Source organism: Mustela lutreola, chromosome 2 (genome assembly GCF_030435805.1).
Source record: "Mustela lutreola isolate mMusLut2 chromosome 2, mMusLut2.pri, whole genome shotgun sequence".
Classification (NCBI taxonomy): Eukaryota; Metazoa; Chordata; class Mammalia; order Carnivora; family Mustelidae; genus Mustela; species Mustela lutreola.
Window position 1 is genome coordinate 135,519,478 of NC_081291.1, and position 19,209 is coordinate 135,538,686.

Genomic DNA, 19,209 nt, shown 5'->3' on the forward strand with positions numbered 1-19,209 from the left:
TTGTTGATATTTTTCCATGTAGAGTCATCTGAAATTTCTCTCCTCTGTATCCTGCTAGACTGAAGAGTTCTCATGTAATAGCCTCTCTCATTTAACATTCTTGTTGCTTTAATTAACGTGTTTTTCTAGGTTACTAATTTTTTAATTTTATTTTTTAAAGATTGTATGTATGTATTTATTTATTTATTTATTTATTGTTTTTTAAAAATATTTTATTTATTTATTTGACACACAGAAATCACAAGTAGGCAGAGAGGCAGATGGGGGGTGGGTGGGAAGCAGGCTCCCTGCTGAGCAGAGAGCCAGATGCTGGGCTCCATCCCAGGACCTGGGATCATGACCTGAGCTGAAGGCAGAGGCTTTAATCCACTGAGCCACCCAGGAGCCCCAAAGTTTGTATTTACTTATTTGAGAGAGAGAAGAAGTAATCTGAGAATCATGTCTACCTAGAGGACTATCAGAGATTTTTTTTTTTTCATTTTATCTTAATAGAGTTCACTTAGCATTTCCAAGGAAAGGATACTATTTCAAAATCTAAAGAATTAAAGTGTCTGTGAATATTAAGTGACATGACTAAAAGCATGTACTTTGACATAATAGTCTTTATATATTGCTGTTAACAAAAATATAATGCCCATCCAATGGTATTTTTACAAACAAAAAATTTAGTAGAACTGTGCTGAACACTTTCTAAAGTATTAAAATTCTAAATAGGTAAAGATTGCATAATGTAAGTCCTTTGTTTATGTTCTTATTAACACATATTCACTAAAAGAAATTTAGCAAGGGGGCGCCTGGGTGGCTGAGAGGGTTAGGCCTCTGCCTTTGGTGCAGGTCATGGTCTCGGGGTCCTGGGATCTAGCCTCACATCAGGCTCTCTGCTTGGCAGGGATCCTGCTTCCCCCTCTCTCTCTGCCTGCCTCTCTGCCTACTTGTGATCTCTCTCTCTGTGTCAAATGGATCAATAAAATCTTAAAAAAAAATTAGAAAGTCATTCTGCTAGATTCTTAAAATTTTAGAAAATATGTTTTCCCTATACTGATATGTAAACTTTATATTATTCTATACTTAAGATGTGTTCAAGTGAATTAATCTGTATTTAAAGTTTTTGTATTAATGCAATTCCCAGGGTACTTCAATATAAATTTCTCCATTACTATAAAACAAAGGGTTTTTTTTGTTTTTTTTTTTTTTGTTTTTTTTTTAAATGCAGTAACAGGGGAGCCTGGGTGGCTCAGTGGGTTCAAGCCTCTGCCTTCAGCTCAGGTCATGATCCCAGGGTCCTGGAATCAAGCCCTGCATCGGACACTCTGCTCAGCAGGGAGCCTGCTTCCCTTCCTCTCTCTGCCTGTCTCTGCCTACTTGTGATCTCTCTCTCTCTGTAAATTAATAAATAAAATCTTAAAAAAATGCAATAGCAAAGGTCTGCTGAGAGGTTATGAATATGAATTTATACTTCCAAAGACTGTCAGTTTATTGAAATGAATGAAGTTTGTACATGTAGGACAATAATCATAATCCATTTTAGAGAACTGAAGTATTTGTTAAGGTTAGAATTACATTACAGAGCACCCTTTTGTGTTTTGCCTTAAAATAAAATTATTGAGTACAGGTCCAAGCACTAAGATTCTACTTTGAAGTGGCTTTTGTGTCTCTTTAACAAGCAAACAGGTATGTGATCAAAGGTAGCATGAGTATATAATGTCTAACATTCCATATATAAGATAAACAATTCTAAAAATATTTGTGATATATTTCAAAGTTATTTGAAACTTTAAAAGCACTATACAAATGCAAGTTTTATTTATATGTATTTCAGAAGTACTCAACAGTGAAGATATATTTTATATGTATTATTGGGATGAAGCAAGTAAGTTTACTTATAAATAAAAGTACTTTTGCAAATATTTGTAACTTATTATTTAATATGTGTAAATATTCATGTAAATATATGGAATTCTTCAAAAAGGAAGAATCCCAAAATTATTGTTTTCTGACATTTACTCTTCAGACTTCTTAAGCTCTGAAATATCTTTTTCTTAGAATTGTGTTCCCATGGTGATGCCTCATATAATTTTGGACACAAAAGATTTAAGACACATTCTTTCAGTGGAATTGTAAAATTACTTAGATTATGGTTGAAATCTGAAAACTATTTGGTGGACCTCAGTCAATATTCCTCATCTTTTATAATAAGGTAAGATGTTACAATTTATTTTTAAATGAAGGCACTCACACAAATGTTAGCTTTAAGTTTAGATGCCATTGATTTCAATTTGAAATTTCTTGGTCCAAATGTGACACCATTATACCATAATGCAACTTACAAAGTGTGTCATGACTTTATGCAAGAAAAAAATTTTAATACAATTTAGCCTTAGGCTAACCTTTGCTTTGGCTATAATTGCAGACCTTCAACCTTTTTGTAATATCATATGTAAAATTTTCCATGAGAGACTCAAATCACAAAAACTTTGACCTAAATTTGAAGGAGACCTTTTAATTTTAAAATATGACATTTGGGACCAGTCTTCTGCCTTATCACTTCCTAACTTTGTATACAGCTACTTGGGATTAAAAAAAAAAAAAAATCTTATTATGTGCCATGAGAGTGAAGGTGAAAACATCCCAAATTGCAAGGACTCCTCTCCTTCTGGGGCATTAGGAATCTCAGAAAGGCACATATTTTTCTTTTTGAAAGATTAGGAGGTAATCAAATATTGTGTAGATTTTTGTTTATTTTTAGATATGGTGAATTTGGATATTAAGTAAATATTTTGTGACTCAGAAATAGACATTAAATAAATAACGTTTCCCCTATAATAATATAATACTTGATTGTCCAATTTAAAATAACTTCTTTAGTGAAATAATTAATTTTCCATTTTCTGTTATAATTATTTTGTTTTATTTCATAAAACAGATTGATTTCTGTTAATTATATGCATTTATAAATTATATGAGATACAAAAACCTGGCATTGAAATAACTAGTCATTGTCATGCTCATCGAATCCAGGCTCTATGTCTAAATCTAGATTTTATTTTTTTTTCCTTTTCCTCTCTTCTTAATCTTAATTTCTCAGTAAATGTTTAATACGTGATCTCTTCTTTCTAAATGGAAGGTCATTCCTAAGAAAACTCTTAATATCTCTTTCTTCTGTCTTGCTGTTGGTGTAGAGAAATGCAACTGATTTCTGTGCATTGATTTTATATCCTGACACTTTACTGAATTCCTGTATAAGTTCTAGCAGTTTTGGAGTGGAGTCTTTTGGGTTTTCCACATATAGTATCATATCATCTGCGAAGAGTGATAATTTGACTTCTTCTTTGCCGATTTGGATGCCTGTAACATACAATGGTAAAAATATTAGATTGGCAGCTGACTTATCCACAGAGACCTGGCAGGCCAGAAAGAGCTGGCATGATATTTTCAGAGCACTAAACGAGAAAAACATGCAGCCAAGAATACTATATCCAGCTAGGCTATCATTGAAAATAGAAGGAGAGATTAAAAGCTTCCAGGACAAACAACAACTGAAAGAATTTGCAAATACCAAACCAGCTCTACAGGAAATATTGAAAGGGGTCCTCTAAGCAAAGAGAGAGCCTACAAGTGGTAGATCAGAAAGGAACAGAGACCATATACAGTAACAGTCACCTTACAGGCAATACAATGGCACTAAATTCATATCTCTCAATACTTACCCTGAATGTGAATGGGCTAAATGCCCCTGTCAAAAGACACAGGGTATCAGAATGGATAAAAAAACAAAACCCATCTATATGTTGCCTCCAAGAAACACATTTTAAGCCCGAAGACACCTCCAGATTTAAAGTGAGGGGGTGGAAAAGAATTTACCATGCTAATGGACATCAGAAGAAAGCAGGAGTGGCAATCCTTATATCAGATCAATTAGATTTTAAGCCAAAGACTATAATAAGAGATGAGGAAGGACACTATATCATACTCAAAGGGTCTGTCCAACAAGAAGATTTAACAATTTTAAATATCTATGCCCCTAATGTGGGAGCAGCCAACTATATAAACCAATTAATAACAAAATCAAAGAAAACTCTTAAAATAATACATGATATAATGCTAATTTTCCAAGATGATTTTTTTTGAATTGCATATGCTTACCTTGAGAAATTTTCCATTTTATCATTACAAAAACCTTTCAAGAGAGGCAAAATAACAGAGAGCTTACGGGCAAGTCTGAATTAATTATGAAGAAGGAAGATGAATATGACAGAAACATAAAGAAACCTGTAAAATTTAATTTCCCCCAAATCCTAAGCATTACAAAGCAATTGCATTGAATACTATTTTCTGTACACTTTCATTAAAATGTCAGAGAAAAAGAAAAGTGTAACTGTAGTGATAGAAAACAGGACTTGGGTCTCTGTTTTCAGTAGTGATAGAAATCTTTTCTCTTCCCTAAAAATTTTAAATGACTTTTTACCATAGGAAGCTCTTAAATTCTTGAATTTTGAATAAATAAGAAAATGTCAGTGCAGAGTCTGCATTGGCCAAAGTGTTCATTCTTAAATTATTGCAAGAAGTGTCTCACACTTGCCTGTTATATCTCTCAAAAATGTAACTCCCCCCTCCAAAAACAATCTATTCAAAAAGTTTCTTCGAACTTCATAAGTGAATGATTACTTATATAACTGCCATAAAACCTCTGGGATAGAGCCTATTACGGGTACTGTCCCAGCTCCATGGGGAGTCTGTTTCTTCATCTGATCTTTTCCCCTCTCATGCTTTCTTTCACTCTCTCTCTCTCTTTCTCAAATAAATAAATAAAATCTAAAAAAAAAAAAAAAAAAAGAATTGTTAATTGCAGGTAAGCAGGAAAACAGGCTGAAGAGTGTTAATTGTCCTAGCCTAGGTGTATGTTTTGACAAGGAAAGAGAAGGGCTTACATTCTGTGGATGTAATGCAATCAAGGGAGAAAGAAGTGGAATTGAGAGTTTAAAATGGTTGGTGCTACCATTTCCTGTTTACTTTTGAGAAGACTTTTGCGTTATCTGAAAGTACATTGACTTATGGGGAAATATCTACCAGCTATCCTGACAAGATGGTCCTGAACTCACTCTCTCTCTCTCTCTCTCTCTCACACACACACACACACACACACAAGTAAAACTGTGAGTATTTTATTACGTACAAATTGCTACCAATACCAGCTATTTCAAAGGGTATCAGGTATTTTTCCCACATTTAATTCTGACACATTTGACATGTAACTTTTAACAAAAGCAAGGAACAGATTCTGCCCTAGAGCCTCTAGAAGGAGTGTAGCCTTGCAAACACCTTGATTCTAGCTCAGTGTAGCCCAAGTCAGGTTTCTAACTCCTGTAGAACTGTAAGATAACAAGCTGCTGTTTTAGACTGTAAAGTTTGTGGTAGTTTGTTATAGCAGCCAGAAAAATAACACATACCTATACAAATGTGTATTTCTTTATGTAGAAACTTAAAAAAAAAGTTGAGAAGAATAAATGACAAAATGCAATTAAAGAGAATATTAAGTTAATAGAATCAAGTGAGCAAGAATTTAGAATTCTAATAATAAGTGCTATTTTTCACTCTCCCTGTCATTGAGACATCATTAAGTTCAATTTGCCATCAGTTGTATCCCCAAAATATAATTCCAAGACTATGTAAGTCATTCTTTATTTAAAATGGAGTTAACTTCCCGGGTGTCTGAGTGGCTCAGTGGGTTAAGCCTCTACCTTCAGCTCGGGTCATGATTTTTAGGGTCCTGGGATAGAGCCCCACACTGGGCAGGCTCTCTGCTCAGCAGGGAACCTGCTTCCCTTCCTCTCTCTCTGCCTGCCTCTCTGCCTACTTGTGATCTCTGTCTGTCAAATAAATAAATAAAATCTTTAAGAAAAAAAAAAGAATATCTGACACTAAATGGGCATTCAATTTATTATTTGTCTAATGAATAGAAAAATCTAATAATTAGTTTTTGTTATTGTTCGTATTTTTAATCTTTTCCCCAATACAGAAAAAGAAACTGAGACTTAAATAGTTGGAGGACATTGTACCATTTGCAATAAAACAGTTATGAGACTCTAGTTAGTTTACTCCGGTGTCCAGGCTGCTAGGCAGTCTTCAGAAATTTCAAAATCACAATGGGTGTTATACCCAACTGATGAATCATTGAACACTACGTCTGAAACTAATGATGTATTTTATATTGGCTAATTGAATTTAAATTAAAAAAATGCTTTCTACACAGAAAAACAATAAAATTTTGAAATCAATTTTATTACAGCCAAAAGAAGAATTAACTGTAACAAACCATTATATATGTACATGCTCATTTTAAGTTATAGGGAATAAAGTTTATATTTCAGATAGGATTAAATAGAATTAAAAATTGCATACATTAGTAACATAACTCAACATCCTTAATTTGGTATAAGTGTGACACATTTTCTTGCTTTCTTATGTTTTGATAAATTGACATAACCTAAACTGCTTTATAAAACTTACATGTCACACTTTAGCTTTACTGTTTTGCTTACACTCTGATTTCAAACAAAACTTTTCATAAATGTCTTCTATCTCTGGGGTCACCCCATTATTGATGTCATCTGAGTATTGGTCACCAGCACAAATAAATTGGTTTCATTTTCTTCATAATCTGGGAAAAAAACCTCTTTAATTCTTGATATTTCTCTTGGGAATCTGGGTCACATGCAGTGAAAGAAACATTATCAGTAGCACAAAATGTTGGTTCATTCATAAAATAGTTGTTTCATTTCTTTTTTAAGATTTTATTTATTTATTTGACAGACAGAGATCACAAGTAGGCAGAGAAGCAGGCAGAGAGAGAGGAGGAAGTAGGCTCCCCGCTGAGCAGAGATCCCGACGTGGGGCTCTATTGCAGGACCCTGGGATCATGACCTTAACCCACTGAGCCACCCAGGCGCCCCCATAAAATAGTTGTTTCAGAAAACACTGACTTTGATATCACTAAATCCAGTTTAAATGGAGCTTGCCTCTGACCTTAGTTCACACATTATGAATGGCATTCCTATGACATATTTGGGAAATGTCTAAGTCTCTTCACTTTATTACTTTAAGAAGACTTTTTAGTGCTTGATTTGTTTCTCGAATAGGGTAAACTTAAAGTGAAATTTTCTCAACTCAAATTTTTGTCCCATTAGAATTATTTAGCTCCTCAACCCAAATTTTCCCTGAAGTCCTAAACTCCTACTTCACTTTTCAAACGTTTGGACAATTATGTTACTCAAAATTTGGTTTTATAAAATTCGATAGATATATGCTTTGATTTTATCATGTGTGGGAACAAAAAATCAAGTGACTGTGGAGAAAATAACTTTTCTTGTTTTATCATTGTCTTATTGTTGTTTCATTTTCCCTCTTTATGTTTGCCTACACTATCATGAAGACGTTTTAGAATACTTTAATATCTGAAGTACCATACTCACTCATAATACTGCCTTAAACTGCTGCTATAGATCTTAAGAGTAGAGTGATTTTATGTCAGTTTCATTTTTCACTGTTTCTCTAGTTGTGAGATCTGTATGCTTTTCATCACCATTATTATTTTGGTTCGTATGGTAAAATTGAATCATGAGACTATGAATAATAACTTTTATTTCTGTCTGTGTATTTTACACCATTAATATGTCAATACATAGAGACTCCATGATAAATTGATTCATTTTTATTATTTGAAGACTTGTCAAACTCCACGAAAGATTTACAAATAGTGTCTTAAACATGTAAGGAACATATCAGTCAGTGTTTCCTTTCTTAACAGCCAATTATTTCCATAGGAAGTTCAATGTGGCCAGCCCTATCTAGAGTAAATGCATTAGAGAAATCCATGTAAGAATGGAAAGTGATGATTAAGACTCTTTGGCTCATTGGATTACAATCTTGTGCTCATTAGACCAAGATCACAAATTCGGTTTCCACAAGACCATCCAGCTAGTTATTGAAGAGAAATTCAGAGTTTGGAAAAATTTGCTTATTCATACCAGGGTATGCTATGGGGCCAAACGATGCCTAGACAGCTGTGTATGAATAGTATAATACAACTTAGTACTTGTGACTAAAAAAAGACTACCGAGTCAACTTTGAAAGGCAATGTTGGAAACCATTAGAAGTTTCCAGATATCAATTTGGCATAAATAGTTTCTTTTATGTTTTCAGATTTGTGCTTTGTAAATACAAGAAAAGAAGGCACAAAGAGGATATATCCTTGTAACACTTAAGTATATTAACTTTCACAGCAGAGATTGATTAGGTTATCAGAACTAATACTGTGTTGCTGGAGACAGCATGATCACAATAATATAATCCCCATGAAAAGATATTTTGTCATTCATTATTAAATAATTTTAAATTGCAAATGCTTCTTCAGGATGTGCCATTCACTCCACTATTGGCAACTTTGTTTACAAAAACAATAAGGTGCCTAAGACAACACTAGTATGGATCCAATGAAAATATGTAAATACCAAACTGTGATTTCTCAAATAAATTTAAAGGTAAAACACCATCAGAAGCAGTAGAAATTATATATATAAATAGGGCATACAGTAGTACTTTTATAATGAAGATTGCAGCAGTTTACTAATTCAATCAGAAAGAAAATGCATCTACTTATTTTTTTATTATTTTATTTTACTTTATTTTAAGATTTTATTTATTCATTTGCTAGAGATTGAGAGAGAGGGCACGCATGCACATGCAGAAGTAGAGGGTGCTGCAGGTAGAGGGAGAGGGAGAAGCAGGTTCCCTGCTGAGCAAGGAACAGGATGTGGGACTGGATCACAGCACTGTGGGATCATAACCTTAGCCGAAGGCAGCCACTTAACTGACAGAGGCACCCTGCCATCCCAATCTACTTATTTTTTTTAAAGACATTTATTTTAGAGAGAGAAAGAGCAAGTGTGCACACGAGGGAAGGGAGAGAAGGAGAGGAAGAGAGAGTGTCAAGCAGACTCGGAGCTGAATGTGGAGCCTGACATGGGGATCGATTTCACAACCCTGAGATCATGAACTGACCTGAAACTAAGTCAGATGCCTAATGTGTCACCTGGGTACCCCCAAATTCATCTACTTATTAATAAACATTTACTGCCAAACTTCTCTGAATCTGTATCTCCATATGGCTCTGCATACTATTGAAATATAAAATCAAACAGGACCCTATTTAATAAATGTATGCTTTGGTTGGAAGAAAAAGAAGCTATTTTATTGTGTTCCTATGAACGCTCAACTTAAAGGGTAAATTAGAAGTCCAGTAATACAAAACTAGTATTTCTAAGTTTCCAGCTTTGGGAAATTTTATTATCACATTCCACTAAGATAGACATAAAGACAAACTTTATCTCATCTGTATTCTATGACATTTGTTTTATTTCTTATCTTTTGCATTAGTTCCTTATAGTTTTGCCCCTTATTTTCCCATCATTTATACATTTATTTGAAAAAAATATATACTTATTGCCTGCTTTGTATCAAATGTTATGCTAATTACTAGGTTATGATAATTAATATGTAGAAAACAAAATCTGTAACTTTATGGAGTTTACAATCAGATGGAGGCACATAATTCAACATTAAAAATTATTTTAACAATTTTAAATGCATTGAAGAGAGAGAGCAAAGCATTAAGAATTAGGGATTGTATTCAGATCTAAGCAAACTTTAGAGAAATTATATCCACTGTAAGCCCTAAGTTCTTCATCATAAACAACCCCTCTGGTCATCAAGACTTTCCCTGAATGCTTGAAATATAAATATAACACACTTCTATATAAAAAAAATAACAGAATGTTAAATAACAACACAAAGGGTAAATAATAATAAAAGGAATCCATATAATAAACTAACATAAAATAAATAACATAAAGCAATGTTGTCTGATGACCACATCAGTGGCATTAGTTATTAGTAGTATGGTGTTATCAGAGAAAGATCCGTTTTTTTTTTTTTTTTTGGAGTGGTTAAAATAGCCTTACTGAAAGGTGTTTGCATCTGTCTGGATGTGCACACTGCAATGGCAGAAAAAAATGATACTGGCACAAATAAAACACATTACTTTTTTCAAACAAAACAAAGCAAGTATAACAACAAATGATGTACCAAAAGAAGTCGACATTTTTGAAGTTTGGGGAAATTTTTCTGCTTTCTGAAGTTAAATTTCAAGCAATTATGTCTGTTCTACTCGCTTGTCAGTTTTCTCATTTTGCAGCATCACATTATGTGTATGAGGCAGCCAGTGTAGTGATGAAAAAAATCTGAAACCAAGAACGATTGGCAAAGTGATTTATCCATTACATTTAAACTATCAAAACAAACAAAAGATTTAATACATCCTGTGCAAATTAAGGCTATTTTAGCTTCAAAACATACATAATATGGTAAGCAATAACACAAGATAATAAATTTGTGTCTGAACAGTCTCACCTAAATATTTCTTTTTTTGTTTTCCAGTATTTGGTGGAATCCTACAAGCGTAAAAATGAGCTTTTGTACCATCAAAATCATGATTGAGTCTTCATATCACACAATCATGGTCATCCGTTTTTTGTGCTTACCACTCTTACTGTCCCAGGTATATTTGGCCAGGTTTTAGAGGACTCACTCAAGATACTGCATTTCTGTATAGAAAAAGTTATCTGACATTCACTTCATTACCGTCATTTGATTGAATTGCTTTAAATCAATTAGTTACTGTTATTTTTTCATAGTACACAGTGCTGACTAGAATTTGAAAATCTGATACATTCAGGTGCTGTTTCTAACAATAGTGACAAAAAGGGAGAAATATTCTGCAATGGATGAGTTGTTTAATAAACTACAATGAATATGTGAAACTGTAAACAGTGATGTGGAATAATCTGACATAGAAAGATACCTATGATATAATGTTTAATGATAAAGAAAGATACTATAAAGTACTTAGATACCAGAATACCTGACTGAGTATGATTAAAAAAAAAAAAAAAAAAAAAAAAAAAAAAAAGAATGTGGAGGGGCACCTGAGTGGCTCAGTTGGGTAAGCTGCAGACTCTTGATTTTGACTCAGGTCATGATCTCACTGGTGGGATCCAGACCCACCCACTGGGCTCTCTCAGTAGGGAGTCTGCTTGAGAGTCTCCTTCTTTCTCCCTCTGCCCCTCTCTATACTCATGCTTCCTCACTCTCTCTCTCTCTAAAATAAATTTTAAAAAATCTTAAAAAAGGAAAAAAAAAAGGGAAGAAGAAATAGTGGAAACAAATACACTAGACCATCTTATGGCTAATTTGAATGTATCCCCAGTCTGCATTCCTGCCCATAATTGAAAACCCCAATAACTATGACTAAAATAAGATTTTTTTGCTCTTGTAAGAAGAGGGCTGCTTAGACAATCCAGATCTGTTGAGGAAGCATCATAATAATTAGGGTCCACTTCATTTTTATCTTTACTTTTCATCATTATGATTTTCATCTTCAATGTAGTCTCATTTACCATATAGTTTCTGAAGCTCCAGTTGTCTTGTCCACATTTCAGCTAGAAACAGAAGGGAAAAGGAAAAGGGACGCAACTTGTGGGCAAGGCAATGACTTTTAAAGAATCTTCCTGAAGCTTCTAATGTGAGCAAATGTTTGTGAAGTGAGTAGGAAAAAATAAACGAAATCTCAATCTTTTTGTGACAAAAATAGTTACACTCATGAAATGCAAGTGCATTCTTAGATTATATGGTCCAAATACTGACAATGAATTTATTTGGATGGCACCAAAATGTCTTGTCAATGATTCACACTGCATGAGAAAATTGAAATGAGGGTAAAATGAAACTTTTTGTCTTTTTAGAGTTAAATGATGACCAAACAAGTCACAGTTTTTAAAAAAGACATTTCAGTAACACAATGGTCTATTAGATAGTAGAATAACTTAGTTATATTTTTCTTCTCACCTACCTCAATTTAATAATTGGCACTTACATTACTGCATCGGAGAACATGTTTGAGTACTTTATCTTTCTTGGTCAAATAGATGCATAAATATTGGTTCCCACTAAAAGAAAACAATGATACTACATTTAGAATTGCATGGACAGAAAGCAAGATGTGACATCATGGAAAGGAAGCTCCATATATCATCAGTCCAGATTGGAAAATGTCAGAGCGCAAGACAGCGATTCTGGTTTGTTTTCTCCATATTACACATTGCACATTGCTATTAGTGGAAGATGTCAGTTTTGCTTTGTAGGGTAGCACAAAACTCCTTCAAGCAAACTTATCCCTCCATCAGACATGCTCAGGTTCTTATAATTTCCTGTATTTGATTTTCTTTAATTTATAGCTGTCTCCAGAAAATCCTGTTGAAAGACTACACATTTTCTGGGAAATTCTACATCTCTAGTTTCTCTTTTGTCTATCCTGTACCCTTCATCATTTCTGCCTTTGTTCTTGTTCAAGCTTTATTCATTCCCCAATGGGTGCTCTTGTTTCTTCACCAGCCTAACTAAACATCTGTGATGTCATCAAGGTTATGAGTTTGAAACTGTTACAAACATGTCAGTCTTATGCTTAAGACATCAAATATCTTCTAATTGCCTGCTGGGTAAAATCCACACCTGTCTTCAAAGTACATCCTTATAGCCTACATTTAAGCTGCAGTTGCCCCCTCTTATCCAAAGTCCCACTTTCCATGTTTTTGTTAGTTTTGGTCAACCTCAGTCAGGAATAGATGATTGATTCTCCTTTTAATCCATCTTCAGACAGTCAATAGTTATCTAATGTCTTCTCCCAATACCTATGTCATTCACTTCACTTCATCTCATCACATAGACATTTTACCATCTCACATCATTACAACAAGGGTGAGTATAATAAAATGAAATATTTTGAGTGAGAAAAACACATTCACATAACTTTTATTGCAGTTTATTGCAGTATGTTATAATAGTTCTATTCAATTAATATTGTTGTTAATCTCTTCTTGTGCTTAATTTATAAAGTAAACTTTACCATAGGTATGTATGTATAGGAAAAAGAACAAAACAATACATAGTACTCATAAGGTTTTGTACTACCCATGGCTTCAGGCATTTGCAGGGGGTCTTGGAACATATCCCGCTTTCAGGAGGGGAGACTACTATATATGAAGTTGTGACTGTTTTTAGGCTGACTCTGTAGTTCTCAAATTTCCCCATGATTCAAAATCATCTGGGGATCACATTAATTCACAAATTACTAATCCTTGTTCCTGGAGTTTTTGAATCAAGAAATCTGGACTGGTTTGATAATGTGCCTTTCTAAATTACTATGTGATGTTGATGGCTGTGGACCAATTTGAGAACCATTTCTCTAAACTTACAAATTTCCCTGTTTGTGTCTTTGCTCTTCTATTTGTTTAGTATTCCTTTCTTTCCTTTTTTTTTTTTTTTTTTTTTTGAGAGTCTGATTTTTTAAAAATTTTTTATTAACATATAATTTATTATATGTTTCAGGGGTACAGGTCTGTAATTCATCAGTCTTACACAATTCACAGCATTCACCATAGCATATACCCTCCCCCACGTCCGCCACCCAGCCACCTTATCCCTCCCACCACCCTCATTTCTTTCCCTTTACTGTTTCATTTTATAAAATGTCAAATGATGCTTTAAAAATAAATCTTAATTCTTGTGGGCAAAATTTGTTTCTCCTTTACTTGTGTTCTTAACAAATGAATCTTTTTTTTTTTTCCTTCAACAAATACTTTTGACATAATGTTCATGATCTCAGATGCAATTGTTTGTTTATATAACTAATACACCCTGCTAGATCTGAACTTGTCTTAGGCTCCTGATTCCTCAAGGGTGTCTGTGAATGATCCTGGACTCCTAGAAAGAAAAGAGGTTCCTGAAATGGAAATTAGCATGAGTGATTCAAATGTGGAAAAGTCAGATGGTGGGTAGACTTTTTGATCTTGATGTTGCTTTGGAAGCAAAGTGAGGCTGCACCCGACAATCCCCCTCTCACTGTATCCACATGTACATATGCATGAAGACACACAAGCATACCTCCATGAAATTCTGCTACAAGGAATATGATACAAAGGAGGGAACTTGTCCCAAAAAACTAAACTGAGAAATAAGAAGGTGAGAAGTATGTTTTCTGTGAATCAGATGGGATGAGAGGACTATTCTGGAGTATGTAAGGGTTGGTCTGGAGCAACTTTGCAGGGTATCTGCAAAAATATCATGCAAGAATCTGTAGATAGCAGTATGAGGTATGTGGGGAGTATAGTGTTTGGTGATTAGAAGATGAGGATCATGACATTACCCTAATCAAAAGAAAATGTTGATGATGGGTGAGACATCTGTTTATACTTGGTGATATTCATTTACACTGCTTGGGATTTCTTTCTCAGCCATTAAATCAAAGGTGTTTTAACACATTATATATAATATAGATATATCTTAACATCACAAGACTTCAGACCTACATAGAACCTCAAGTATCAGATAAATTTGAATAAAATATTAAATTTGAATTAAATATTATGGAGAATTTAAAAACTCTTCATGTATAGAAGAAGAATGTGGCAAAAATGAGACTGTGTATTTATTACTATTTTTCAATACATTTTCTGTTTCTCAGGAAAGAGAAATGTAATTGCAAAAAGAAGTATAACAGGGCTTTTGTTAGACACCCCTTACTTTAGTATTTGCAGTAAAAATGGAGGCATAGCCATTAGCTATGACTGCATGCTCCTCAAAGTTAAGAATTTAGAAGTACTTGAAATGTAAACATGGCAAGTTAAAATTTCAAAGACATTTTGTAATATAATGTAGGATCAGTAGAGAGAAAGACTGTTTCATACAATTAAAAAATATTGTTTCATCAATTTTAAAAAATATAGCTTTAAGTAAATTAAAGACTTTAAAGAAAGCATCTCTAAAATGTAATTTTCCACATATGGCATAGGGATATATAGATACAATATTCAAATCAGGTAGCTTTTTCACACACAATAGCTCCTGTGTTAATTTGGTAGCAAAAACATTTTTGTCTTTGTTATTTCTGTTTTGTTTTATGTTGGTTTCAGTTGCCTACATATGCTTATGTATAGCTTTTTTACCAACATCCTAAGCATACCTCTTTTTGTGTTTGTCAAGTTAAATGTGTGGTTTTGTTTGTTTGTTTGTTTGTTTAGGGGGTTTTTGTTTGTTTGTTTGTTTTTTACAATCATATGGTATATTTTATGAGTTAATGAAAATACCAAAGCATATTATTTTACAAAATACCATCAAATCTATAGACAGCACTCTAGAAGCCATATTTTGGGAGTAAAAAATCTTCACATGTCAAAACGCACTACTGATACAAAATTGATACAGTTTGATACTGTGGTCCTGTTTTAAACTGGTCTTTGTTTCCCCCAGTAGTTACATATTGGAGTGCCAGGTGATAAACTGAGGCCTTTTTTCCTGGGGCTTTCAACTCTTCTTCAGAACAATTTTTACAGGGGAGTTTAAGTGTTATAGTTTGTAAAAATCTGCAAATATACTGTTTATGGAGTAGATTGGAATATTTACTATTTACATGAATTTATTTTTTAAAGTTGAACTTCAGATTCCCCCATAAAACCAGTCAATACTCTGGGATTCCCCTACTAGATCCCTAAGGATTAAGGTATGATTAATTTAATTCTTCTGCCATTAAGACTGCTTCAATGGCAATATTTAAGAAGAACTTTTTAATCCTGCCAGGCTATTTTGAAACCTTGAATGATGACACCATATTTTGTCAAGTGTAAATCCATTGTATTTAACAGAGCATGCTGGACCCTTCAAAGCAGTGCTTTCCTATCTTTTTAGACTCACATCAAGCTATCCCTCAAACACATCTACACTGACAAATATTTGAAGACTTTCTGAGTGTGTAAGGTTTTTATGCCTCCATGAATTTTTGCAAGCTCTACACTGTTTCCCTTCAGTGGATTCCTATTGATCTTTCAAGACTCTGATTATCTTACCTCTCCTGCCAAGTTGGTCAAGAAGATCCAAGTGTGGTCTCCTCTTTTTCCGCTAACGATTACTTTCATAGGCCATCTCAGGTACAGAATTTACAAAATTCTGTTAAAATTTTTGTTTGCTCGACCTTTATGTTCAAGTGTATAGTACAACAATACCGTTCGATCAGTTCTTTTAGTTACATGATCCCCAAAAAACATCAGAAAGCTTGCCCGTTTTAATTTTGTTACCACTAATAAATAAGCATTCTTACCTTCAAATGCCAGAATTTTGGCCCAAATTATCTGTACAGATTACTGTTCTCTTGTTCATTGGGTAAAATATTGGTATTGTATTTGTATCACATTTTTTTTTTCCATTTTAGGACTCTTAGAGAAACAAGGGGTCCCTTTCCAGTTATAAAGTCCATCCAATAGAAACCCAGAATTTGGGTTTCCACAAGATTGTTTGGCTCATTAGAGTCTTAGACCAAGTCATACACATTACTTTAACCTAAACTGAATTACAGAAATTTAACTCAAACCCAAATTATAGAAATAGTGATGCCATTACAGTTAGGACTAAATCATCATTTCTTCTTCTTGTGAATTTAATTTGTAGGAACAGTAACAACATTTCTCACCTTTGCTTACTCACTTGATCTAAGTCCCTTTCTTTTTTTTTTTTTTTTTAAAGATTTTATTTATTTATTTGTCAGAGAGAGAGAGAGTGAGAGCGAGCACAGGCAGACAGAGTGGAAGGCAGAGGCAGAGGGAGAAGCAGGTTCCCTGCGGAGCAAGGAGCCCGATGTGGGACTCGATCCCAGGACGCTGGGATCATGACCTGAGCCAAAGGCAGCTGCTTAACCAACTGAGCCACCCAGGCGTCCCGATCTAAGTCCCTTTCAAACACAGGCAATAACTGTTCTGTTGGTATAGTTCTGGTTACAGAGTTGTTGGCTATTTTTCTACCTTTGTGTAAAAGAAGATATCTCTCTATACCTGAAAGTTAGACTGTGCTATCCAATTACACTTACTTGTTATGCATTTGTCCATTCATTCATTCATTTATTCACTCACATATTTTCAATTACCTACCATATAACTACCTATACTAGTATAAGTATACTAACTATACCTGTGCTAGATATTTTATATATTTTTTAAAAAGGAGACAATGTACTTGACCACACAGAGTTTAAACTCTACTGGAGGAAAATGACAATAAAGTTTATAACATGATATCAGGAAATGTCATAGACTTTTAAGTAGTTAAAGTGATGCCAGAATTATTTTAGATAGAATTTTCAGAAGACTTTCTGTGGAGGTGGCATTTGAGCTGAGAAATAAAAAGAGGGTGTGAACTGAGAAATTTTGAACTGTATTGTCTCACAGTCAACTCAAATCAGAACTTTTAATTTGCTTTTTATACATGTTGCTTTATACTCCCCTCACCCCCAGACTTTCCCTTCTTGATGAATGGGGTCTTGTTGTTCACTAAGTTCAAAATAGAATCATAGGATCATCTTCTATGCTTACCTATTCTACCCCCCTCAAATAGATTTATCTTGAGTCTTACCACCTTTCTCCAAATTCCCTGTTGCAACCTTAGCATGTCCATTGCATCTTGCAAAAAGATATTTCAATATTCCCTGATGGTCTACTGGCACCCATGATATACCCTTTTTACCTTTTCTCTGTACTATACACTAAAATTTATTAAACTTTAATCAGGGCATATGAATTGCTCTTGTAGAAAGACTACCTATTGCTCTTACCATAACAATGGACCTCTTTGCTGAGGCCTACAAAGCCATAAAGGCCTGACTTCAACCTTCCTCTTCACTCCTGTCATACAAACTCTCCTCACTCTACTCTTTATGTCTGCCTTTTCTATCTATCTTTCAGCTTCCTGTATTTTATTTCATTGGATTTCCTGTATCTTCATTATATATCTTTATTCTTCCCTTTGGAAAAAGCTTTTATTTTGGCTTCACCAAATGAAGTGTACTAATTTTTAAGATATCAGCACAATTTCCACTTCCCTAGAGCTTTCCCTAATGTCCCTCTGTCAAATACTCCTACTGTAGGTCCCAAAACAGCCTTTCCTTCATAAGATCTGGTCATCAACTAGTTGTGTTTTTAATTGTTTGTGTGACTATGTGATTACTGTTCTTCTTTCCCACCATATCATAAGTCCTTCAAAGGGGTGTTTTGTTGTTGTTGTTGTTGTTGTTGTTGTTTTGTTGTTGTTGTTGTTTCTTTAAGATTTTTATTTATTTATTTGACAGGGAGAGAGAGAGGTCACAAGTAGGCAGAGAGGCAGGCAGAAAGGAGGGGAAGCAGGCTCCCCGAGAAGCAGAGAGCCTGATGCGGGGCTCAATCCCAGGACCTTGAGATCATGACCTGAGCTGAAGGCAGAAGCTTAACTCACTGAGCCACCCAAGGGCCCCTCAAAGGGGTGTATTAGACATGTTTTTCCAAAAATTGGGTGACTAGTGAATGAATATCCGTTGAATGAAAGACCTAATAAATAAATTAATTAGTAGACCTCCTTACCAACACTTTCCCTTTACATACTACAATTTATATACATTGTCTTTTTTTTTTTTTTTTTTTCCTGAAATACTCTAGGCTCTTTTCACTGAAGAATTTTGCACATACTCTAACCTCTGTCTGGAGCAGTTTTGGCATTCTGGGTTTTCTTCACTATTCATGTTTTTGCTTAATTAACACCTTCATAGAAAATGCTTCCCGGGTCCACTTCCTCAAAGTATTATAGCCCTGTTTTCCTCCTGTTCTGCTAGCTCTTTCCAAAATTGTATTAATTTTACAATTACACAATTTTTAATTTCTCTTTCATCTCTATTGTCCACTAGACATGAATTCTACAGAAAGGAAGACCACACTGATTTGTTCACCATTTGTGCTTTTATAAAGAGGTGTATATTTTTTTAGCATATGATTAGGCTCATCATCCTACATCAAACACTAGAGAAAAAAAATCATGTTACCTGAAAGAGGATTTCTTTTCATTTATTGTCTAAGCATACTCATTTATTAAACACCTTCTCTCAAGAGTAACTAGAAAATTTCAGAATATGTTAAGTTATATGGTATTGGTCACATTAATATTAGGCCAGTCCATTTTTTTTTCCATTTATGTTATTGTCAGAGGTAATCCCATTGGACAGAAAATGTTCATAATCTCACCAATAACCAT

General features: G+C 34.1%; 1 long non-coding RNA gene across 1 annotated transcript in view; it reads right to left on the reverse strand.

The window, feature by feature from the left end:
- Positions 1-9,339: 9,339 nt before the first annotated feature.
- LOC131825882 (uncharacterized) overlaps positions 9,340-19,209 on the reverse strand; it is a 48,145-nt gene continuing 38,275 nt past the window's right edge. The window contains exons 2-3 of the long non-coding RNA XR_009351354.1: positions 11,963-12,059; positions 9,340-10,295 (exon numbers count right to left, since the gene is read on the reverse strand). This is a non-coding gene — a long non-coding RNA (uncharacterized LOC131825882). The remainder of the gene's footprint in view (positions 10,296-11,962; positions 12,060-19,209) is intronic.